Here is a 25,167-nt window from a genome sequence, read left to right as displayed (position 1 = left end):
TGTCGGTTCCTGATTCCAAAAACATATAGATATGATATGTTTGGATTAAAAACACGCTCAGAAAGTTAAAACGAAGAGAGGTACAGAAAAGCGTGCTATGCAGCATAGCGTAACCACTACCCCGCTCTTCTTGTCAATTTCACTGCCTATGCCGTGAGCGATGGACCACGAGTATACGGTCTTGCTGCGTTGCATTGCGTTCAGTTTCATTCTGTGAGTTCGACAGCTACTTGACTAAATATTGTATTTTCGCCTTACGCGACTTGTTCTTTTTTGTTGTTTCTTTTTTCTGTTCCTCTTCTTTCCTCCCTTCCTTCCTTTCTTTGAAACTGTCTTTTGTTATAGTTTTTCCCCCCTTATGAAATATGTTCTACTGCAGCCTTGTCGACTGTGCCACAGCGCATGGTTCCCGCCTAGGCCCTACCCATCCTTCCGATACTTTTAGTGCTGTATGCCACCATATGTAAGCCACGGGGAAAACATTTCCCTTCACTGAATCGATTGAGCAAGGTGTATTAAGCCTGTTTTCCTAATTCATTCACACAGTGTGCAAAACGTTTAAGTGGCGCTTTTATTATCTTCGGAGCCCACCTGCTTACTGCGAGCCTGTGCTGTAAAAGTGTAAGTTTCCAACGTCACATCTTTTGCCCCTTTTGTTGTCGCTTTAATAGCGGTTTTATTTTTCATTCATTATTTGATGTTTACTAAGTAGGATTTATCTCTTACTGATTTGGTTGTTATTGTTGTTGTTGTTGTTGATGTAACTTCTTATGGCATTTTTGCCGCTATGTACCCCATCTTCCAGGGACGTAGGACGCGGTACGGCGGGTACGGCAATCGCCGTACCAAATTGTAGACTTTTTTTTTTTTTTAAAGAAATCCGATGATGATCACATCCTCATAAATCAGTCAGGGGTAATAACTGGAACAAAAGCAGATGTGAGAAGAAACAGTGAGTTCACAAACACATCCACATTACGTCGGTCAATGGACCTGGGAAGCAAATCGGCTTTTTTTTCCCCTCGCCGTACCAAATGTTGTGGGTCTGCTACGTCCCTGTCTTCGCGTGCAGCGTGACTGTACGAGTGATAACATTCGTTTTAGCAAATTAATTGTCATCCTAAAGATACCTCCCATTCCGACTAGACCATCTTAAAATCCTCCTAATCCGTCCGGGTTTTTACCTGAGATGAGGAAGGGCAACTTAATGTACGTACATACAAAAAAAATCTATATCCTGGCTTTTTTCTCTACAAAGTGTGATTGTTGTGTAGAATACGTTTCGTAACTAACACTAATGTCAATCTGCAACCCCCCGCGGGTTAGGGGGAAGAATTTACCCGATGCTCCCCAGCATGTCGTAAGAGGCGACTAACGGATTCTGTTTCTCCTTTTACCCTTGTTAAATGTTTCTTGTATAGAATATAGTCAATTTTTGTAAAGATTTTAGTCAAGCAGTATGTAAGAAATGTTAAGTCCTTTGTACTGGAAACTTGCATTCTCCCAGTAAGGTAATATATTGTACTACGTTGCAAGCCCCTGGAGCAAATTTTTGATTAGTGCTTTTGTGAACAAGAAACAATTGACAAGTGGCTCTATCCCATCTTCCCCCTTTCCCCGTCGCGATATAACCCCCCCTGGTTGAAAACGACGTTAAACACCAAATAAAGAAAGAAAGAAAGTCAATCTGCAAAAGTTATTTAGTACAAAATGCGAACTCTGCCGTGGAAGCAGCCAGGCTGTGGATTTTTGTAATGTCTCCAAATGGAAGCGTACCTTTATCTAATGTAAAAGTATATATGGACAGGTTGAAGGTATTTATAAATATTTAAGCAGTCTGCAGAGAAACACCTTATCTGTGTTGTTCACCAGCAAACGTTGTGTTGTATTGTGGATTCTGCGCCCTATGGGGATTTGTCTTAAACGTTTTTATTTTACTCTACGTGTTGTTTGCATGCCTACGTTATCTCGTCATAATGGTCGTTGAAGGAAAAAGATTAAGTTACAAAAAAATGTTTACGGCATTATGCTTCAGTGAAATGGGATCGGTCGGTTGGTCGAAGAATGTTGTTGTTGTTGTAAACAGCTTTTGATGTAAATGTTTTTAGTTTTTTTGGCTTTTATTTTAAATTCTGATCTCCTAAATCTAAAGTGCAAGCTTTTAGGTGTGCCGTATAACCATAAATACTGATATAGGGACGGGGGATATTTGCTATATGACCTGAAAGTGTACTCTGCTCTATCATCTTGCTGTTCCTCTTTTTCTTGGTTGGGACACACCGCAAACCAAACATGCTGCACGTAAATAAGGCCTTACCTATCTAAGGTCTTATTTTTGGGATTTTTGACCTTTTATGCCAAGGATATCCAAGTATAGTGACAAAACATTTGCATGAAGTTTGAAACTAAATAGTGTAAGTTTTCTAACACAAATAATACTGCTGGTTTCCTAGCTATATGTGTTTACAGAACTAACGCTCGACAATTACCTGTTCGTGTCCAAAGCAGCACTACCATCATCAAGGTATAATCATGCTTTTATCAAGCTGAAATTTGCAACAAATACAAACAAACAGAATGTGTAACAATTCGTGTTTGCACAACCCTCTGTCGAAGCTGGGCTTCTGCGGTCATTCACAATGATACACATGTTTCGTTTTCTGCTGATCTCTTGCTGCTCTGTTGACTCATCTGCACTTGTTAGATTCCGCTCTTTTTCCTGATCCTCAGTTTTTCATTCTCTTTATTTCTTTTCTTCTTTTCGTTTTTTCCTGTCATATTGTAGCTAAGTGGTGCAGGGCCTGTACCGGAAGCAGGGAGAAGCGTCATTTCCTGTGGCGGTTTAGTGGGGTCACGTGCCCGTTTCCTGAACGCTCCGCTCAAGTGCTGTAAGAGTTGTCTTCAGCACAAATGTCAGGGAAATAACAAGGATTCTCTTAGCAATTGAACACGTATGACATAACGCTGCTCGTCCCTTCACAAGTACTTACAATTGTGTACATCTCCTGCTTACAGGTTTTTCACTGTTCTCATGAACTTCTCATGAACTTGACAAAAGTGTGCGCCACATAACGAAATTGTTCTTCGCTGATCCCGTCTACCAACAGACTATACCCTGTCTTGGTAAATGGAAGAGTTGTGCTTGTGTCAGCAAATCAGCCACGAGTATCAAATGTGAGACAGGTGAAAGAAAACAGATAGGACATGAGACCGGCGGGTGGAGAGAACAGATAGCAACTACTGCTTTTGTCTGAGACAGGGACACCGAGTCTCGAGATACGAGCCACTGATCTCAGTGTTGAGTACCGCACTACAATAGGGAGCTGTACTTTGCAAACCTATTTACGTCTTCAATAGTAGTCTGGGTTGGGAATAATGGGTACACGTTTCTTTAGCGTTTACCGTCACATAGGAGCAGCTCATTCTGAATGAATTTCCTTGTGCTAGACAGGTCACTTTTTCAGGGTCAATACCAAAGAGTGTAGAAGCTCTACACTCTCTGTCAATACCTTTAGAAATTGTAGTCTTTTCGACTGTACTGTGTGTTCTTCAATGCCAGTATCTGTTGGTCTGTACGAATAGTTAACAGTTTGATCAAGCACATTTGTACTGAAATTTGCAAGATTTCTGTTTTGGAAAACAACAACAACAACAACAACAACAACAACAACAACAACAACAACCTCCTCCTCGTTTCTTCTTCTTTTTAGAGAAGGGGTGGGGCAGTTAATAGGAAGAAACTTGTCTCGAACCTAACTGTCACGTAGTCGGATGAGAACGAAAGCAAAACAATAGATGTCACACTGCCCTTAGAAATGTCCACTCCCCCTACGCAGTCACATTTATTTTGTTACCCTTGCTTATGTTACCTATCATGTGCAAAGTTTAAGTCTAACATTGCAACAGGCATAAAGAATAGACGTACTTATTATTCTGTGGGACGTGAAATTCTACGCAAACGAAACAAAACAACCCCAGCTGCTTTAGAAAATAACCATAAGCAAGCACGGCTTTATCGTGTTTGCAAGCCTTAGTAAAAAGGCCTTCGAGTCTTCTGGCTTGTCACTATATGTGGATGGAAAGAGCAGTAGTGATTTATTTTGATTTGAAGGACAAGAGACCTATTTCTATTCCTAGTTGGACTAGAAATGCTGTGCTTTGCTTTAAATAATAAAGAAGGAGAGACTGCTACCTGTTCATAGCTTGACAAGAAAGGCAACTACCGGTATTTACTTTGAATTTCAGTTTGGAGAGACTTTTGTGGATAAGAAAAAAATCCTTTGTCAGAGAAGTATCCTTGAATCAACAGAGTAGCGACTACTACAAAGGAGGCTGAGACTCAGACAGGATTTGCTGACCTTTTTATACTCCTGGGACATCCGAAAATAGCTGGAGATAAATGTTTCTCCAATACCCTTGCTGGTCATAGCAAACACACGGACCCGTTAATGGTGTGGCTTCTGTTATCAATAACAATTGATCTGTACTAAGCACGCGTCTCCTAAAACCCCCACCCAACCCCCTTAAACCACCCTCCCCCTTCTACCTCCACCGTGTAACCCACAACGGTTGTCGTGGCTCGCTTGTGAAAAGGTGTCTATTCACCTAGGATAACCGTCCCTCTTAATGCAGTCCCACTGTCTTGCATGCCTGGGTTTCTTGGCAGCGTAGGTGTACTTCTTGAATGTTTTGGTAAGAACTTGTGAAATACGAAAACACTGAAATATACCGCCTTATTTTGTATAGTTCATATTTAAAGAAACATGTCCAATGATTTGCTGTGTATTTTTCCTTTTTAAATAAATTGTAGGAGATATTTTAGTTGTCTGTGTTAAGATCCAGTCGTTGCATTGCGGTTACGTCAATGGTAGATGTTTCAGGTGTTTGTGTCAAGATCCAGTCTATGTTGCAATGCGATTACGTGGAGACTACAGTGTAGTAGTGTTACTTGAATGTTACTGCTTACACGACGAAGTTCTTATCGGTGTGTGTGTGTGGGTGTGTGGGTGGGTGGGTGGGTGGGTGTGTGGGTGGGTGTGTGTGTCCATTCGTAGTGCAGCTGTGGTTTAAAGAATATGTTTGAAATGTCTCTCTTGTGAAAATATGGTCAATGCAGGTAGTAGGTCTCACGGTGTTTATTTAAAGGTCCGTGGCATTTTGCATTTTGAACTAACTGGTCCGGAAACCCCATTAATTTTGCGTGTCTTAGAATATCCGCGGTATAGTTAGGAGGTTGTATGTACAGTGATAACTAATGCGCTTGATTCTTTTGTTTTTGTTTTTGTGCAAGCAAGTGGTGTATGAAATTGATCTGGAAGTGCGATACTTCCACTGACTGCTCATTAGCTACTCATGTTACGCAGTTCACCGTGAGGTGTCTTCGAAGCAAGAACGCTCAGCGATCTTAGTCTGCCTCTTGTCAAAGATCAGTTACATCAATTATTTTATGTAAATTCGACAGTTTTCTCTTTGCCTACTCGGTGACATCATCTGCCGTTTTTTCGCTGAATTATTATGCCACGGCTGTCAGGTGAACAGAGCAGTATTCAGTATTCGTTGGGATGTTTGTACCGACCAATACCTGGGTTTTCTCACCCCCTGAAGAAGACCGCTCACAAAATTGATTTTGTTGAATTAAAAAGAATGTACTGACTGTGTTTTCTTTTGATGTTATTTTCCCCATATAATATTACACAAACTGATTACTCTCAGTAAATGGGTTGCTTGTAAAATGTAACCATTTCTGCAGCAAATGGTTAACCTTTTTCGGTTAAAAATCGCCTTCCAGTGTCAGAGATCTGTCCTTACCTTACTGCTAATCCTAGGAGGTGTCGCTTGCCTGGAGCATGCTAATTTGGTTTTCTCGTCGTAAGATCTGTCACCCACCTTGCGAAAACTGTCATGTCGACTGCACAGTCCTGACATCACGAACCACCTGTCGAGCGGCAGCCTGACGAATTGTAAAGGGATCATGACACTGTTTAAATCTTGAACAGCATTACCCTGATCAGTTAGCTTTGCATGCAGGATTGAGGGGTTTTCGCATACATGTGTGCGTGCAAGATGGCCGGTTTGGGCAAATACTAGGCCGTATAATCATTTTCTGCAGAAATGTCGCTTTCATTATTTGGTTCAGTTTAGGACATAGCTTTTTAACGTTTAACTTTTGACTTGAAAACTATGATACTCGTTTTCAAATACATACACCGGAAGTACTCTAACATGAGTGCGAAATGTGCTTTGAGACTATAGCAAGTAACAATTCGGTAACATTTGAGACAATGAAATAAGGTGACGTTTTCATATCCGTGTTACATATTTAAACAAGATTGTTTTTTTCCTCCCAATGAATCTGTTTTCTCACTGATTTCCTCAACATTTGCTTAAGATTTCTTGTAAAATAGAATGCAAAAGCACAAGCAGTGTTTTTTTGCTGCAGAGGAAGAATGATCCTCAAGTTTCATGTCCTTGATGAGTATGTCTCACACTACACCGTATTCACTGAACAACGTTTTGCTCATTTAGTTATCAGCTTGATGGTATGCTATGTGTGTGTGTGCAGAGGTATGGAAAAGAAGTACAGTCAGTTTCCACATCCATTTTTGTCTGAATATTTTTTGCATGATCACATTTCAGTAAACACGATCTTTAAAGGTGGTCGTCTACATTTTTGCTTTTTTTCAATAATCTTATGGTTAGATTTCGCTAAAAAGTTATGTCAGATGATGAATGAACCATGGGGATAAAAAGTTATAGAAAAAAAATATATGTAAAAAAAGATTCACGCTTCCAATATTTTGTTTTCTGTTTGCTGAGAACATGTGCTTTGCCTAAAAATACTGACCAATCAAATTCATGTCTTTATGCTTATAGCCACGCCCAAACAAGTGCAGCAACAGTTTGACACTGGAGCGCTGTCCACGCTTTTTTTTAAACGCACGAAATGCACGGGATTTGAGAGGAGTTTTGCGCTTGGCATTTTCCAAATAAGGATATCCTACTATGAGTACTACGCTGGAATACTGCAATGAATTTTCAAACGGCTACACTGGCTTCGTCTTTCCTGATCGAAAGGGGGTGTATTGTTGATAATTGTAGATAATAGACTCTGCATTTTAATGGTCAAATGGCGATTTCGGTATAAAAATGTAGACAAGGACCTTTAACCACTGTCTCACGTAACAGGTGGAAAGTTACACGTTTGGCAGGTGTTAGTCTTATAACCTACTGCAGTGCAAAGCTCTCTCAAGAAAATTGGGGGAAGGAAGTTGAGTGAGGGTTGGACCAATGGGGCTGAGCTGCTACGGGTGAAGGTGAAGGGGGATCAGAAGGCGTTAAGGACACCTAAGAGGGATCAAATCTGCCACGCGCCCAGGGCTGTCACCAGGCCAAAATATGCTGTGCCTTATAATAAACTAAGTCTTAGAAAGGCTTTGGTACTGAAGCTTCTCTAAAATTATTGAATACGCTATCACGCACCCACGCATACACCCACGCGAATGTCAGGACCGTTCCATACAAGCAATCGGAACACGAGGGGTAAGGCACATGAAAAACATTTCAATACAATCATGTATTGTAATATGTGTCACAGTTTGCGTGTCAGCCTAATTAGAAACTGGTGAAATTCAGTGTTGTGTTTTCTCTAATAAGAGACAGTCATGAGTGTTTTAAGCATTGATTTCAGATAGTCCTCCACGAGGGCCCCAAAGGGTTTAAAATCGTGATCGTGATTGGCGTTTTTTGACCTTTCTGTGACCGTGATTGCCGAAATTTCCATTTCTGTGATCGTGATGGGACTTTGCCCGTGATCCGTGATGACAAAAAAATCAAGTCTCGTGATCGTGATCGTCATTTGTTTTCGTGATCGTGATGGGCATTATTGCAAAGCATTTATTTTCAACGTACATTTTTCACAGCTGTATCACTCTATGATCCTCTATTCGTCAAGGTGTTTGTGATCGTGAAAACAAAAATCAAGGTAACTGTGATCGTGAAAGCTAAAATTTTCCTTCCCGTGATCGTGATGATACCCCCTTCCCCCCCCCCCCCCCCTTTGGGGCCCTCCTCCACATTTTTTCATAAGCTATATATTCTGCAGTTGGTCTTCTGCGTTTTGTATGCCGGAAGTCGTGCATCGAGGGTATTTTGGTATGTCAAGAACTAGAAATAATAGGAAACTTTAATAGTTTAATAGGAAACTCTCCAATAACATATATATGGTTTTTATGTCTACTATACAAGATTTCAGTATTTTTCTTCTTGAAATGGATTATGCCAGTCAGGTAAACTTCAACCACTGATCTTTTATCTGACACCCGTCTGTAATTGGCTTGCTTGTTCCTCACCCACTGCATATGCCATGGGCATTGACTTCTCTGGCACCAATCCTTACCTTCACAGTTCAGGCTTTTGGACCCATTAACTGACCTTACTAGCCACTGGTTCTATAACGTCAATGTTTACTGCTAGTTTTAAAGTGTCTGTTTTTTCATCAAAGCTTCCCAATGGAATACAGTTCTTGAACAATAAGTTAAGTTAAGTGCACATGACGTGCTTAGGTGTCGAACGGTTTCAATTCGTGTGTGTCTCGGTGTGTGTGTGTGTGTGTGTGTGTGTGTGTGTGTGTGTGTGTGTGTGTGTGTGTGTGTGTGTGTATGTTTCGGTGTGTGTGTGTGTGTGTGTGTATGTGTGTGTGTGTGTGTGTGTTAAGGATGTCGCTGCGTGCGTGTGTGTGTATGTGTAGGCCTACGTGGAACGCATGTGTGTGCATGCGTACATACATGTATGCTTACCTGCAAGTGTGTGTGTGTGTCCTGGGCAATACATAGGAAGTGATCGTCACACAGTACCTTTAAGTGGCCAGCTCCCTTACTGTGCTAAGCTGCCCAGTAGTGCCAGAGCTCCGGACTGGCTGTTGCAATCAGCGTGGAGGCTTATAGTTAGTTATATCACCGCACCATAGAGGGGTGGGCCTCCCTTCAGTTCAGTTTACTTCTTTGTTAACACCACGATTACCGCTACAACAGCTTGCCACCGCTGGCTCTTTACAAACAGCTAGATTTATGCTACACTTATACAGCTCTACGACCACAGCAAATCGTTGCTTGCTGTCAGTGTTATATTTTATTTGTGATCAGATGGATATATACCTCTGCACAGTTTCGATTGACAGTTGATGTGTTTCAATATCCAAAAGGTATATAAACAGGTTACAGCTATATATACGACAACAGCAAATCATTGCTTGATTTTAGTGTGGTATTCTATGTGTGCCGGATCGGAGTGGATATAATAAATTGTCAAGTTTTAATCAACAGAGGCTAAGTATCATCGGTGTGTTTCAATATCTGGACAGTGTTTTTGTAAACAGCTAGATTTTGGCTCTACGACCACAGCAAATCATTGCCGCTTGCTGTCAGTGTGATATTTTATGTGTGATCAAATGGATATATATATGTCTTTGTACATTTTCGATTGGCAGTGGATTTGTGAAATCGATCTCTTTCACTGACAAGCTGGAAAGCGTTCTCACGAGGAATGCCTTGCTGAGATCAGAGAACTGACTGAGTTTCTGCTGACAGCATTCACATTGTCAACGGGCTGACTCGACTGTTGTGGTTTTGTGAATGAGCTCAAGTGGATTTAAATGGGGTGATTTCCTGCGTTTGTTTTTGGAAAGTCAAGTCAGCAGGTAAGTTATCAGGTACGAGTGCATGCACTTATTATGACATTGGGAAGCCCAACAAGTCTATATAAGGATATACGATGACAACAGTGTATGTTTACTAGATAATCGTCATTTGCACACCATACTTCAGCAGAAACATATGTCCAGTGCAGTGAATATTTGGACTCAGAATAACGATGGTTTTGATTTGAAATGAATATGGTTTTATGGGTAAACACCACAGCTTTATAAGGTAAACGCCACAGCTTGTACACAAGTGCATGTACATGAGCTATCACCCTTTCGTTGATATGCGCAAACCGAGCGCAGTTACGCACACGCAAGTGAGTGCATGATAAAGATAACGCTCTTACTTAAACGTTTCCGAGTGCAAGCCAGATATATACTGACGTGGCTGTTTTTTTCCCTTCTATTTTGCGTCCATTTGACCCTTAGCTTCACACACTTGCGTGTGACAATAGAGGGCCTTATTCCCATGCCCCGTGTGTAGTGAAACAGAGACCTTTTGGAGACGATGTCAGCGCACTCCACTCCCTCGCCTTACCTATCCATTTTGAACGTTGATATTGGCCTAAATCTGTACGTCCGTGTGCAGGAGTTTTCTTTTTCTATCCCAATGCAAGGAGTGCTCGAATGTCAACAACAGCCGGTGAAACTATATTTATTGAGTGGAACTAGTACTTCTTGAGGTTAAATTGCCGACATAAGAGGATGGTTTTAATCGTGTGAACTGATGTTACCTGTGCTTTTTTCCCCCCGAATGCTTACAAACAACAATCATATGTTTAATTTTGTATGTTATCATTTTTGTGTGTTTTGTGAACATATATATTTTTTCCCCTGATAAGAGAGACAGAGACAGAGACAGAGAGATAGAGAAGAGTACTTATTACCTCAATGATCACGACGAATACAAAATACGTGAATACACGTCAACTAGCACGCAGACGCAGTGACGGACAGCCAGATAGACACAGCTAGACAGACAGACAGATACAGCCAACCAGCCACACACACACACACACACACACACACACACACACACACACACACACACACACACACACACACACACACACACATGTATACACACACACAAACACACACACACATACACACACATACACACACACGCTCTCTTTCTTTCTCAACCCCAATGTCCAATGTACTTTCCCCCTATCTTTTTCAAACATACATTTCTGCTCACAGCACGTGCAGCATTACCACCCAGTCCTTGAAACACCTGTTTAGAAGCAGAAGTTAATACCTTGTTATCGAACATGAATGATACAGTCGTTTATATCTTGGGTTGCTTCGAATTTGACACAGGCAAAGGAGCCTCATTTCTGTCGTCATCTTGTGCTTTCTGACACAATGTCCCCCGTTTGGGACGTCAGTCGGTGTTACACGGTGCACACAGTGACGTCATCACCATGGGAAGTGCGTAGATTACTACCCTTTTGTCTGCAGTTGTCGGCAAAGTGGAAATGTGAATGGTCGTTATCCCCCCCACACACCTGCGATTGTACCTCGTACGAACAAATAGATCTAAAGGGCATCCAGATGCAACGTGAGAGAGAGAGAGAGAGAGAGAGAGAGAGAGAGAGAGAGAGAGAGAGAGAGAGAGAGAGAGAGAGAGAGAGAGAGAGAGACATACAGACAGACAGACAGACAGACAGAGACACAGAGACACAGAGAGACAGACACAGAGAGACACAGAGAGACCGGATAGGTAGGGAAGAAGGTAGAGAGTGACAGGAAGAAACATAGACACACAGAGAGAACAGCCACCATTTACATGTATGATGAAGTCACTTAACTCGCTTTGAACATAGTCAGCTTAAAAGTACCTCTCGAATGGGATATTTAAGGCGAAGATGAATACGCACCATGGTAACAGCTTGTCTTTTATCTGTTAGCCAAAGCAAACAAGACTTGAGAGGACCCAGAAGGATGACTGGATGTTTCTCGTGTTGGTGTCGTCTAGCTTGTCTCTTGTTCGGCTGTTCAAGGTTGAATTGGAAGGTGTTGGTGTTGCAAAGTACAGTGTATGCATTTGTTGGTTTTGTTTTATTCTTCAGCGTGTACTGTTTGCTTTTGCGAACACCAACGGTATTTTTGTTTCCTGAATTATATTGTGTTTTTTGTTGACTTATGTGTGCTAGGACTACAACTGTTCTGGTTGCTTATTACTTTCAAATTATTTCTTATCGCCCCCGGCCCCCAGTCACTCGCTCTTCGTCTCTCTCCCTTTTGTCTATCTGAAGAACGTATCCACTACTGTCCATATTGTCAAATAAAATAAAAAGTGTCGGTTTTGTCTCGAGATATATCGTCTTGTATATGACACTGAACGATATAAGAGAGGAGGATGACATGTAAAAAAAAAAAGGGGGGCGGGAGGTAGTATTTATTTTAAAATTAAGATGCATGATGTCTTCGTACTATTAGTATTAGTATTATATCCTTGCCAATGCAAGCATGTGCAGGTTATCGCAATACCCTCTGTTTGTTGGCTGGTGGTACGAGCGAAACTGTGAGAGGCATGCAGTCTCAACTGCATTGTTTGAACGCACTACTTTGAAAGTGTTCCTTTCGTCAAGTAAATGAGACGAGTGTGATAGGAGGACAACAACAACGTTTTGCCAGCTGGCCAGTTGACAGCCAAGCTACTTTCGTGTCATTGGTGTCACACTTCACGGTGGCCTTTTGGACAAAGACAGTTGCTGCACATCCAAATGTCACTTGCAGAAAGGATACTCATCTCTTGACAAAGGTCACGTTTCTGCATGTGTCACGTGTAACACTGTTGTTGCAACCCACACTTGCTTTTGCAGCTATTGGTGACATTATTTGTCACGTTGTCAGACTCTGACTGCAGCTGTGATGTTGTGTACTTTTTGTGGTCAAAGCAGCACACACAACTAAAAACAAAAATCATATCTTTCGAATGAACTTATTGTCCAATTTTCAATTGAGCATGTTAGCATTATATTCTTTTTTATATTCGTACTCCGACTGCTTTCAGGTTGTTGTGTTTTTCTTTTTCTTCATGGGTAAAAGTTTATAAGGCACTCCCCTCCCCCTCCCCCCCTTCCCTCCCCCCTCCCTCCCCCCTTCCCTCCCCCTCCCCCCTTACCTCCTGCCTCCCCCCCCCCGGAATTTTAGTTTATTTAAAGAAGCTAAATGGTGCTATCAGATACCATCTGAGCTTTGAATTTCCGATTGTACCTTGTTGACAAATGGTATATGCGTGTGCCGTCTATGTGTGCGTTTCTGTGTGTGCTATGTCTGAGACCAGGGTGGCGCAGTAGTAGGCAATCTCGATGCGCCCTCTCATTCTCTGAAGAGAAGTCTAATGGGTAACTTTCAGATCGTATGCGCCAATGACCCATGGTGCGTTAGGAAACTGAACCATGCTATTAAAATCTGGCCAAGGTTTTCCCGGTAACCTTCTTAGGACGGAAGAAAGACAACAGAATTTTTTTGTGAGAATACTACTTGCCAAGGTTGGGGATTAAAATAACAACAACCTTGTAACGGTATTTGTTTTATGTCTGAATTCTATAAGACATCGGGTCACTACCTTGGTGCGCTTGCCAGGAATACTACATAGCCATTTTTGCTGATTTATGTACAGAGAGCACGTCGCTGATCTGCATAAACAGTCTCACCAACAATGATATATTGTGTCGTGTCCAATATAATCATTCAGCCTGGTTGGATCTCAACGAGGATCTCTCGTTTCATTAATCACATGTGGAAGGTTCACTTTTCTTGCTCGCCGTTTTCTATGCTTCTATGGGTTTACTGACTGTGAGGGTCGTTTTGTAAGGGTAGATTTTATAAAAAGCATTTGAGGTCTAGCGGGTCTTCTGTAATCAGTGTATCAACGATGTAACCGTTGGAATTACAGCCGCCCACAGGCTGAGTCTGCGGGTCAGATGTGTCGTAAGATTTTTCCGTTTGAACGAATCCACTATGCGTCTCTTTGAATGAAGAGTGTAGCTGACCGGAAAGCCTTTTTCTTTTCTGTTTCTGATGAAACCTAACAGAGCCTTCGTTAATAGACAACAGATCGAACAACTATAATATTTCCTGGTTCATGATGAAACATGTTGTTTAACGCCCTCAGACCTCTTCGGTATAGCTTGTTTCATCATCTATCGTTCCATCTTATATCATGTTTGATCGTCAGTTGCTTTAATATCTTTACGTTGGTGAAGAGGTCATGTGTCGTGTCGAAACCCATCGGTCTTCATTCCTGTAGATTGTGTTGTATTTACGCACCCCGTTAATCTGTTATTCTAACATTACAGCGTGCAGCAAGTGTTTAATTTTAGGAATTTATCGTGTCAAAAACGTTTACTGTGTTTGGGGCTCACATAACGTATGCAAACATGTTGTGGGAAGCTGCCAGTAGTGATTTCGAGTATTTTGATATACATACATATCTTCGAAGCCACCCAGCAAGGAATTAGTCTCATTTTTGTCTAGATTAACATGATCCGGAGATTAACGAACTCAGTCAATGACTCTCTACAGACAACCAAGCGGTTGCGGCCTTTGTGACAGGAATAGCCTACCATGGTCAGTTTGTTAATTGTTCAGGGTTTTCCCTTCTGCTGCTGATGAAGTTTTGTGTGCATTATTAACCACTTGCCTGCCTTAGGACGGGTATACCCGTCATGCGCTTGTGCAGCCGCAGCGCCTTAAGACGGGTTTACCCGTCTTCTCCGTTCCGGGATTTTCCAGAAATGCTATGTCACTGCTGACACACAAATAGCAGCCAATGGCTTGGTAGGATACCTCATTCTCATGAATAAACATAAATGGTGACGCGGTTTTGCGTCTGAAGGCTATTTTCGGCCTTGGCGACAGGGTAGGGGAGAGAAATCTCGACTCGTCAAAATGGCTAACGCGTGACAGTCGACCGGGCCCTAGTAGGGAAAAACAAAGCCGGACTGACGCTACAGGCGGTGCAAATGATTATGGATACTGACAGGGGAAGGGGGAGATCTTTTTTCGGACGATTCGTTGGAAACAGGTAGATGATAGTGATTATAATCCTTTCTTGGAGGAAGCAAAACAGCCACCTGTGTTTGATCCACAGGCACCGGAAGATGGGCCGGACTGATTTTTCAAAAGTTCATATTTAAACATCATTATAAGCCAAACTAATTATTATTTCCATGATTAGACACTAAAAACAGATTCTTGGTTCAATTTCCCTTAAAAATAACATAGGTTTTACTTACCTACCTACTGCCAGTTTGGAGCTAGAATTTTTTGTGAATTATTACACCCCGAACTCCAATATTCCCTGGCAGTCAGGAATGCACATACGCAAGTTTTGATTGGCAGCGAAAGGGTTAATTTTGCTCGTGTGTTGGAGATTCTACCATGATTGTGTGTGTACAGTGAAAATCTCTGTAAAAGGAGTCGAGTTTGGGGTGTGATGAATGAATTGCCCCCGCTGTTGTATGATGAAGAATGAAACAACTTGATAAAAGGTAATTATCAGTATCCCTGTTTGGTTATCAAAGATTTATATTCACTGTGTATTCTCTAAGTATCCAGGCAAATATAATGATTCAGTGATTCAGAAAAGATTGAAAAGTGTCCTGATTTAAGCAGCTAAAGTTATATGCTGGTCATTAGAGAACTGGGTTTTCTACGGAGAAAAAACTACGACTTCAAAGACAAATGCTTCTAGTCGGACAATTTTTGCTTACCCTTTCAGATTGATCTGGGGTTTTAGATCATAACGGGGACAAATTATGATCTGAAGTATGAATCGTTTCAGTTGCAGTCTTTTTATTCTTTTTTTAGTTGGGTGTTGTGTTTTTACATTTAGTCAAGTTTTGACTAAATGTTTTAACGTAGAGGGGGGAATCGAGACGAGGGCCGTGGTGTATGTGTGTGTGTGTGTGTGTGTGTGTGTGTGTGTGTGTGTGTCAGTGTGTGTGTGTAGAGCGTGTGTAGAGCGATTCAGAGAAAACTACTGGACCGATCTTCATGAAACTTGACATGAGAGATCCTGAGTATGGTATCTCCAGATGTTTTTTTCATTTTTTTGACTCACATGCGAAGCAAAAGTGAGTCTATGTACTCACCCGAGTCGTCCGTCCGTCCGTCCGGAAAACTTTAACGTTGGATATTTCTTGGACACTATTCAGTCTATCAGTACCAAATTTGGCAAGATGGTGTATGATGACAAGGCCCCAAAAAACATACATAGCATCTTGACCTTGCTTCAAGGTCAAGGTCGCAGGGGCCATAAATGTTGCCTAAAAAACAGCTATTTTTCACATTTTTCCCATTTTCTCTGAAGTTTTTGAGATTCAATACCTCACCTATATATCATATATAATATAGGGCAAAGTAAGCCCCATCTTTTGATACCAGTTTGGGTTACCTTGCTTCAAGGTCAAGGTCACAGGAGCTCTTCAAAGTTGGATTGTATACATATTTTGAAGTGACCTTGACCCTGAACTATGGAAGATAACTGTTTCAAACTTAAAAATTATGTGGGGCACATGTTATGCTTTCATCATGAGACACATTTGGTCACATATGATCAAGGTCAAGGTCACTTTGACCCTTATGAAATGTGACCAAAATAAGGTAGTGAACCACTAAAAGTGACCATATCTCATGGTAGAAAGAGCCAATAAGCACCATTGTACTTCCTATGTCTTGAATTAACAGCTTTGTGTTGCATGACCTTGGATGACCTTGACCTTGGGTCAAGGTCACATGTATTTTGGTAGGAAAAATGTGTAAAGCATGTGAGTCGTATGGGCTTTGCCCTTCTTGTTGATAAATGTCTTTGATGACGTCATATCAGGCTTTTCGTGAAAGTTGAGGCGGCACTGTCACGCTCTCATTTTTCAACCAAATTGGTTGAAATTTTGGTCAAGTAATCTTCGACGAAGCATGGACTTTGGTATTGCATTTCAGCTTGGAGGCTTACAAATTAATTAATGAGTTTGCTCATTAAAGTTGTCATTAAAATCGCAAACAGATTTAAAATTGATTGCATCGTATTCTTCATCACATTCTGAATCTAAAAATATATACATATGACATGTTTACTCTTAAAATGTGATCACAATTAACGAAAATGGATGAATTAGTCTTACGATTAAAATGTAAGAAATCGATCCAAAAATAATTTCATTTTATTCTTTATCATTTCCTGATTCCAAAAACATATAGATATGATAGGTTGTATTCAAAACAAGCTCAGAAAGTTAACAAGAATACAGAAAAGCGCGCTTTCCTGTTTAGCACAATACGCTACCGCGCTAATCTGGCGTGTCAATATCACTACGTTTTGCACGTGGGAGGTGAGCGATTTCCTTCACGCGGGGATTGACGAAGCGGCTCAGTTTCATCCCGTGAGTTCGACAGCTTGACTAAATGTAGTAATTTCGCCTTACGCGACTTGTTTTTCTTTACCTTGATTATATTTTTCGTGTTTTCTTTCTCTTTTTTACATTTAGTCAAATTTTGTTTCTCTTTCTTTCTTTCTTTCTGTCGTTCTTCCTTTCTTTCGTTTTTCCTTCCTTTGTTTCTTTCTTTACCGTATTCTTTCTGTCTGTCTTGAAAATAATACCCTTTGTACTGAGATTATTGTTAAGAGAGGAAACTTTGTAAGGGCGGACTCACTCAGAATTTGTCTCCTTTTAGACTGAGCAGAACATTATTACTGTTTTGCTCAGTGTTTGAGCAGATTAACAGAGCAACAGAGCCCACATTCCCCGAGGAAGAGAATTGTTTTGGGATTAACGGAACGATAATCCGACCCGTGGTTGTCACGTTGATTAATAGAGTTAACTGTTGGTATGCAGCCAAGAAGGGCAGCCTTGTGTAAAATGGTGTCGCAGCCATGTTTACAAACTCTCTTCACAGCACCAGATCATTGGTCTTAATCGCAATATGAGTCACTGTGACGCCTGAAGCTGTAAGCAGTGCGTGTGTTTTGTCATTTCTGTATTTGTAATCACAGCCCCAGACCTCTTCGGTATAGCCGTTTCTTGCGGTTCCTGCCACTTGTTCCAGCACGGCTGATTGTTCGGATAATGGCATGGCTGGATTTGGTCCAACGACTTCCATGACTAAACCATGCATAACAGCTGTCTCGATGTTTTTTTTCCTCCTTGAAGAAAGTAATATTGTTGTTTTTTGGGAAACAGCGCTAGCGGTGACGTACGTAGGTCTCGGTCCGTTGTATGCAGAAAAACACATATTTCATTCGGGCTGCTTATAAGGTTGCTTTTTTGCTTTGCAGATAGTGTTGTCTTGACAAGAACTTGTTGGCTACTGCGGAATTTTTAACGTGTTGTGTATTGTCATACAATATATTTAGATTTGTTGGGGAGGTTGGGGGTGAGGGGGGTACATAAAAAGCAAACTGACACCTATGTTGCCTATACTGCCGCTACATGCTGCATGCGAGTCGTGCAGACGTTTTCATTGATGCTCATGATTCATCGAGTGACGAACAGTGACGATATGTGGCTGTCTTTGTTGTTGACAGCCCGTGACTAATTCTTCAGTTGATCTATCTGCACTGCTCGACATGCCATAGTGAACGTGTCATCTCAGGGACGAATTCATTCCTTATTATTATGATCATCTTCTGAATAAGCTCATCACGCTCCTCGGTCCTCCGAGTGTGTGCCAAAGTTTCTGGAAGCGCCAACAATTGTGTCTGCGGTCTCAGGATCAATAGGATTCCACACTCTGCTCAGACTCGTGCCTGTATACGCGGAGAATGGTGTAGGCTGCAGTGGGCATACTCTCTCTCCTTGCTTGCTCGCTACTGAGACATTTCCAGTACAGTCTCGATCAGTCAGTGCCCCCCGAGATAGAACGGAGAGTGAGGGCGTTTGCGGACGGTCTGTGTTACTGTCCGGCGGTGTACCTGGTAGATGCATGGAAATGCAGCGCTGAAGGTGTAACTTGTGTATGACAGTGCTGTGATTGAAAGTATGTGAACGATGCGACTGACTGTGTATTTAGTGCATGGAAATTCAGTGCAGGAGGTGTACCTATATAGTGTTTGAAGAGGCACTGACCGAGGGAGTAGCTGGTACTTTACGAAAAGTCAGTACTGAAGTGATTGCTGACCGCATGTTTTTTGCTGCTTTTGAACAGTCATTGTCTTACGTTGCCTGCACCGAATGACCGACCGGTCTGTGTTGCGGGTGATGATGATTGTGATGTCATTGCTGCCGGACAGTGCACTGAAGAGGATTGTCAGTCATTATTGACCTTAGCCTTTCCCCTTCACTGTCTGGGCAAGACAAGATAGCCAAGGCCGGCTGGTCACAGAGGCTTGTTGTTTGTCTGGCAGAAAAGAGGACATCACTGTGCTATCATTACACGGCTTGCGCTGAGACAGGGCTGTGTCCTTGGACAGCTGGCCTACGGCTCCTGTGGCTACGACCGGGCAATGATTGGAGTTTAAAATGATATACTAAATAGCAAATGTGTGATGGTCGTGATAGCACTTTCATGTTTCCAGCATTTCATGATTTGTCTGGTACTGAGAAAGGAAGACAACGCTGTGATATCATTACATGATGTGTGGTGAGACAGGGCTGTGTCCTTGGGCTGTGAGACTGCAGGCTCTTGTGGCAAGAGAAGTTATTACGACCGGAGGCTGGTTCGAGTTCAAAGTGATCAACTGAATGTCAATTTTGTGGCGGCGGTGATTCCTATATTACTTGGATGTTTTCAGCATTTCTTGGTTTGTCTGGCAGAAAAAGACAACTTCTGTGATACCAACACACGGAGTGCCTTGTGACGGTCTAGTTTCCTTGGACTCAGTTGTGCGACAGTTTACTTAATGCGAAATTCTTACTCCGAGTACACCTTTCGTACGAGAAAAGAACTCCCCAAGGTACGAAAAAATTACTCCCTCCAAGAAATTTTGACTCCCCAAATTGTTTACTTCCAGTAAAAATCTCGTACGCGAAAATGGGATGCGGGCGAAGGGATAATGCCAATATGTGATCTTGCGCAAACAAATGTCGCGCTACCCTCCCTCCACCCCTTCCACCACTAAGACTCACAGGGGACAGGGGAGTAAAAGTTGCGTACACCTGGCATGGGCAGTAAATTGCTCGTGTTAGGGTGGAATAATTGATTCGTTATTTATTTGTCAGGGGAGTAACATTTTCGACCGAAATGTTGACTCGGAACACACCTGTCGTGGGGAGTAATTTTCTCGTGTTATGGGGGAGTAAGTTTTTCGTAAAGGGAGTACAATTGTCGTACGAAATTTTTACTCCGGAGTAAAAATCTCGTGGGAGTAATTTTCTCGTGTTACACCGGCTCTTGTCAGTGCGAGAAGTGCTTATTACGACCGAAGTGACCCGCTAAATGTCAAGTGTGTGGTGGTGGTGATTATTATTTCATTCGATGCTTCCAGCATTAAAGATGTGTGTGTCCTTCGTGTTTTGGCTGTTTCTAGCTGATAATAAGTAAAAAAAAAGTCGGGACGAGGTGTTAAAACAACAAGCAATTGTCGTCTCCGCTAGAAACAAGAGCTTGTTTGGTCAAGGTAAATTTTTTTACTACGATTTATTGTTTGTCCTGCTTGAGATAATACGGCCACGGCACATAATGGAACTTTTAGTCCCCAAGAAGGGTGGTGTCTAGGTGATACAGACACGTGGTACAGACAGACACTATAGAATTAAAGACAGATGGATCGCCATGCAACCAGACAGATACGCGCGCAAACACATTGACTTACCTGTTCACACATAAGTACACGCACGTGCTAATACCAAGCGCAACCGCGCACGCACAATCGTACGCACACACACACACACACACACACACACACACACACACACACACACACACACAAACAGACACACTCGCATACACACGCACACATTCATCGTGACTCGCGGGCGCGCACACACACACACACGTACGCACACACAAACACACACGCACAAACATACACACAAACATACACACATACACATACACAGGCATATGGACACACTGGGGACACACTCGCATTCACTTTCTCTCTCAATCTCTCTCTCTCTTTCACTCTCTCTCTCTTTCACTCTCTCTCTCTCTCTCTCTCTCCCTCTCTCTCTCTCTCTCTCTCTCTCTCTCTCTCTCTCTCTCTCTCTCTCTTCTGCACAGGGAAAGCCGTGGTCTTTTCGCTCCATCTCAATCAGGATTTCGCCCTAAACATTCGTGTCACACAGCTCTCGTTAAACTATGCAATACATGGCTCTCTGCCATTAACCATTCGGAAACAGTCGGCGCCGTCTTCCTTGATTTTAAGAAAGCGTTTGATATTGTTGATCACACAATTCTGTTAAAGAAATTATCTTGTTATTTAGGCGACGCATCCTACTTACCTTTTTTTCGTTCTTATTTAGCGAACAGAACGCAGTTTGTCTCCCTTAATGGTAACCGTTCTTCGATAGGACGGCTAATGCACGGCGTCCCACAAGGATCAGTTTTGGGCCCACTTTTTTTTTGCATTTACATTAACGATCTACCACTCTATATATCAGACAAGACGGTCATTAATTACCTTTTTGCAGACGACTCGTCTCTTTACACGTCCGGTAAAAGTTTACAATCTATTGAAACCTCTCTTCAAACGAGTTTGAACAACATATTTGATTGGTGTAAACAAAACTCAATGATTATACACCCAGGCAAAACTAAATGCATGGTGATCATAACACGACAGAAACACCAACTCGCTCCTCTGAATCTTCATCTCAGTTTAAATGAGTCACCCATTGAGCAAGTAACCAGCCATCGTGTTCTCGGGGTCACAATAGACGCTGAATTAAAGTGGCAGTCCCACCTCAACCGTGTTACCAAAACCTTATCTAAAAACTTGTTCCTTCTCTCCAAATTAAAGCATTACGCTGATACCTCAGCACTCAAGTTGTTTTATTTTGGTCATATTTTACCTCATCTGAATTATGCATCTACACTTTGGGATGGTTGTAGCGATGTTCACTTAAAAAAAGTAAATTCTCTTCACCGTCGCGCAGCTAAACTTATCATGCCGGGTCCGCAAACATCAACAGATCAAAAGCTTAGCAGCCTTAATTTTTTATCACTTAAAGATCAGTTATTATTTAATAAGGCGCTTTTAATGTTTAAGGTACAAATAAACGAGACCCCACAGTACATGCAAGCATTATTTCAGAAAGCAACAGACAGATATGGCTCAAACAAATTAATTTCCCCGCTACCCCGTATTGATTTATATAAAACCAGTTCAGTGTTTTCGGGCTCAACTATTTGGAATTCGCTACCATGTGAGATAAAGGGGTCAAGCACGATTAAACACGTAAAATCGCAGCTTCGCAAATATCTGTTGTCACGAACAGTTACATCTAAAGCCGTTTCTAGCAAGAATGCATTGCTATCACTAACCTATTATTTTGTTGATGATGATAATGATGTCGACGATGATCATGATGATGATGAGGTTGTTGTGTGTGTGTGTGTGTGTGCGTGTGTGTGTGTGTGTGTGTGTGTGTGTGTGTGTTTGTGTGTTTGTGTGTGTGTATGTGTGTGTTCGTGCGTATATGTCTGTGTGTGTGTGTGTGTGCGCGCATATGTGTGTGTGTGTGTGTGTGTGTGTGTGTGTGTGTGTGTGTGAGTGTGAGTGTGTGTGTTGTATTGAGTGCGAACGTGATTGCGGGCATGCGGCGCGCGTGTGTATGCGAGTCGACGTTTCTTTTCCTTTGTATTATATTGACATGCGTGTACATTTCAATGTTCTATTATGCATTATGTATTCGTATAGGTAATGTTGTAATTAGTAATACTGTATGATTGCGATTGACAATTGTCCTTTTATTGTCTTTATTTTCATGTCTTAGTTTAGCAGGGACAGATTGTAAGACTAGGCGTGAGCCTAAAATCTCCATCCTTGAGTAATAAAGTTCGTTCGTTCGTTCGTTCGTTCGTTCGTTCGTTCGTTCGTTCTCTCTCTCTCTCTCTCTCTCTCTCTCTCTCTCTCTCTCTCTCTCTCTCTCTCTCTCTCTCTCTCTCTCTCCCTCTCCCTCTCCCTCTCCTTCTCTCTCTCTCTCTCTCCCTCTCTCTGTCATTCTCTCTCTCTCTCCCTCTCCCTCTCTCTCTCTCTCTCTCTCTCTCTCTCTCTCTCTCTCTCTCTCTCTCTCTCTCTCTCTCTCTCTCTCTCTCTCTCTCAATCAATCAATGAAACGTAGATTTTCAGGGATTGAGAAAGAAAAGCAATCACAGTTAAAATCATACCTTTCTGACTACTTTTAATCTTTTAGCTGTACCGACCTGAGGAAAATGTCCTGGCCACACCAAAATAAATTGCATGATGTCATTGATTCGCTGCAGTGTTCTCCTTTATCCAGTCTAGTTGAATTCTCACGCATAAAACGGCGAAAAATGGGGATACAGATTAGCGAGGTTCACAGGGCGGACGGTAATTAGCGAGGATGAGGAAACAAGCGGAGGAAGGTTATCAGGGCTTTACAGATAATCTGAACTTCGCCACAGTCGGGTTGTAATTTCGCGCGCGCGCGTGTATGTGTGTGTGTGGGTGCGTGCGTGCGTGCGTGCGTGCGTATGTGCGTGCGATTGTGTATGTGCGTGCGTGAGTGTGTGTGTGCGTGCGTGTGTATGTGTGTGTTGGTACTCAAACTATTCAGCAGGTATCATGATTCCACTCCCCCCCCCCCCCTCCCCGCCCCGCCCCCCATAAAATCGACCCGACCTAAACCATGGTGAAGTTTGTCTGAATTTCAAATCGATAAAAATTGAGAATTTGCAGAATTCAAATACGTATTCGTGCTAGTGGAAAGAGCCGTAAAGTAGCTGTCAAATGCATTTATTTCAACGTGGGTGTCTATCGTAGATTGGTTGCTATTCTCAGACGTTTGAAGTAGGCATCGACCGTTTCTGGTCTACTTTGGTCGCGCCAGTGCCGCATTGGAGACTTTCGTAAGATTGGCACTTTGTAATGGAATACCACTCGTATCTGATATCGGGGCGGGGATATAGCTCAGTTGGCAGCGCGCTGGATTTGTATTCAGTTGGCCGCTGTCAGCGTGAGTTCGATCCCAGGTTCGGCGGAAATTTATTTCACAGAGTCAACTTTGTGTGCAGACTCTCTTCGGTGTCCGAACCTCCCCCCGTGTACACTACATTGGGTGTGCACGTTAAAGATCCCACGATTGACAAAAGGGTCTTTCCTGGCAAAATTGCTTAGACACAGTTAATAATTGTCTACCTATACCCGTGTGACTTGGAATAATAGGCCGTGAAAGGTAAATATGCGCCGAAATGGCTGCAATCTACTGGCCGTACTAAAATTTCATCTCACACGGCATCACTGCAGAGCGCCTAGAACTGTACCCACGGAATATGCGCGATATAAGACTCATTGATTGATTGATTGATTGATTGATCTGAAGAGCATTGACGTCTGATCTGTATCTGAAGACATGATTGTGTATATGATTAAAGATGCGTTGCAGTTGATTGACATAATCAATTTGAATGTGAATGGCACTTTAACTAAAGGCAGTGTTTTTGTTTGTGCTTGCAGGACGCCGGAGCGTATATTCAACATCAGGGTGTGGGTACTTCTCTGAGCCAGTGTCACTGTCTTCTTACAGCTACGATTCTGCTAGACACTCTTCTGCATACTACCACTCTCCATACCTCACAAATGGTAAGTGTTATTGCTTTTGGTACCGTACCAATCGTAAATCATCCCCCCACACACACACACACACACACACGTACACACCTTACATCTGCTGGTAAGACCTTCGACTTTCCAAACCGTACCAATGGTAAGTCTAACCAGTCTCCATGCTATGCCAGTGGTACTTTTCCAGTGGTGAGACAGTCCTATCACACTCCTTTTCCCAATAATTGTTTATAACATTCTCTTTGTGCTGCACGTGGTAAGTCAATACAGTGTTGACACCTTGTCGATGAAGAGTCCCGTCACTCCCTGTGTGATATCAGTAGGCGACTTGAATAGGATCAGAGGCTCTTGGCATGTGGTCTGAGGAATAGCAGCCCGTTAGAGTACTAGCTAGATGGCTCCTAAAATGCTTTCAGTATGAGATTTCTAGTATTCTTGACGATGAGAATCGTTAGGTATACACTATTTTCCCCAGTGGATACCTTATCACATTAGAAGGTAGCCATTCCTTTCTACATGAGAAACTTAAGTAGCAAATGTCGTGCAGACTCGCTCTCCATTCAAAAGTCGTTCTTATAATGAGTCTTTGTCCACTACAGATTATCTTACATTATTGAACAAATGGGAATCGCTGTTGGTATCTCTAGGCTTGTTTCTTTGTAACTCCCGGAATAGTTCGAGTGACGCCGTTCATAGCCCTTTGCAGCCGATGTTCTGTCTCGCCGTAGATACGTAGCTGACAGCCACAGCCATTAACAGAAGTGCAAGG

The 25,167-nt window shown here is 42.2% G+C and overlaps 1 protein-coding gene across 4 annotated transcripts in view; it reads left to right on the top strand.

The window, feature by feature from the left end:
- The window catches only part of LOC138959187 (supervillin-like), a 186,147-nt gene that overhangs the window by 35,563 nt on the left and 125,417 nt on the right, over positions 1-25,167 (top strand). For all 4 annotated transcript variants that reach the window (XM_070330578.1, XM_070330576.1, XM_070330579.1 and 1 more), the window contains exon 2: positions 24,291-24,416. The gene's annotated coding sequence lies outside the window, so the exon portion shown is untranslated. The remainder of the gene's footprint in view (positions 1-24,290; positions 24,417-25,167) is intronic.

The sequence above is a fragment of the Littorina saxatilis genome, linkage group LG2 (assembly GCF_037325665.1).
Source record: "Littorina saxatilis isolate snail1 linkage group LG2, US_GU_Lsax_2.0, whole genome shotgun sequence".
In the NCBI taxonomy this organism is placed as follows: Eukaryota; Metazoa; Mollusca; class Gastropoda; order Littorinimorpha; family Littorinidae; genus Littorina; species Littorina saxatilis.
The sequence above is the reverse complement of the archived record's forward strand: the minus strand, read 5'-3'. Positions and strand labels throughout refer to the sequence as shown.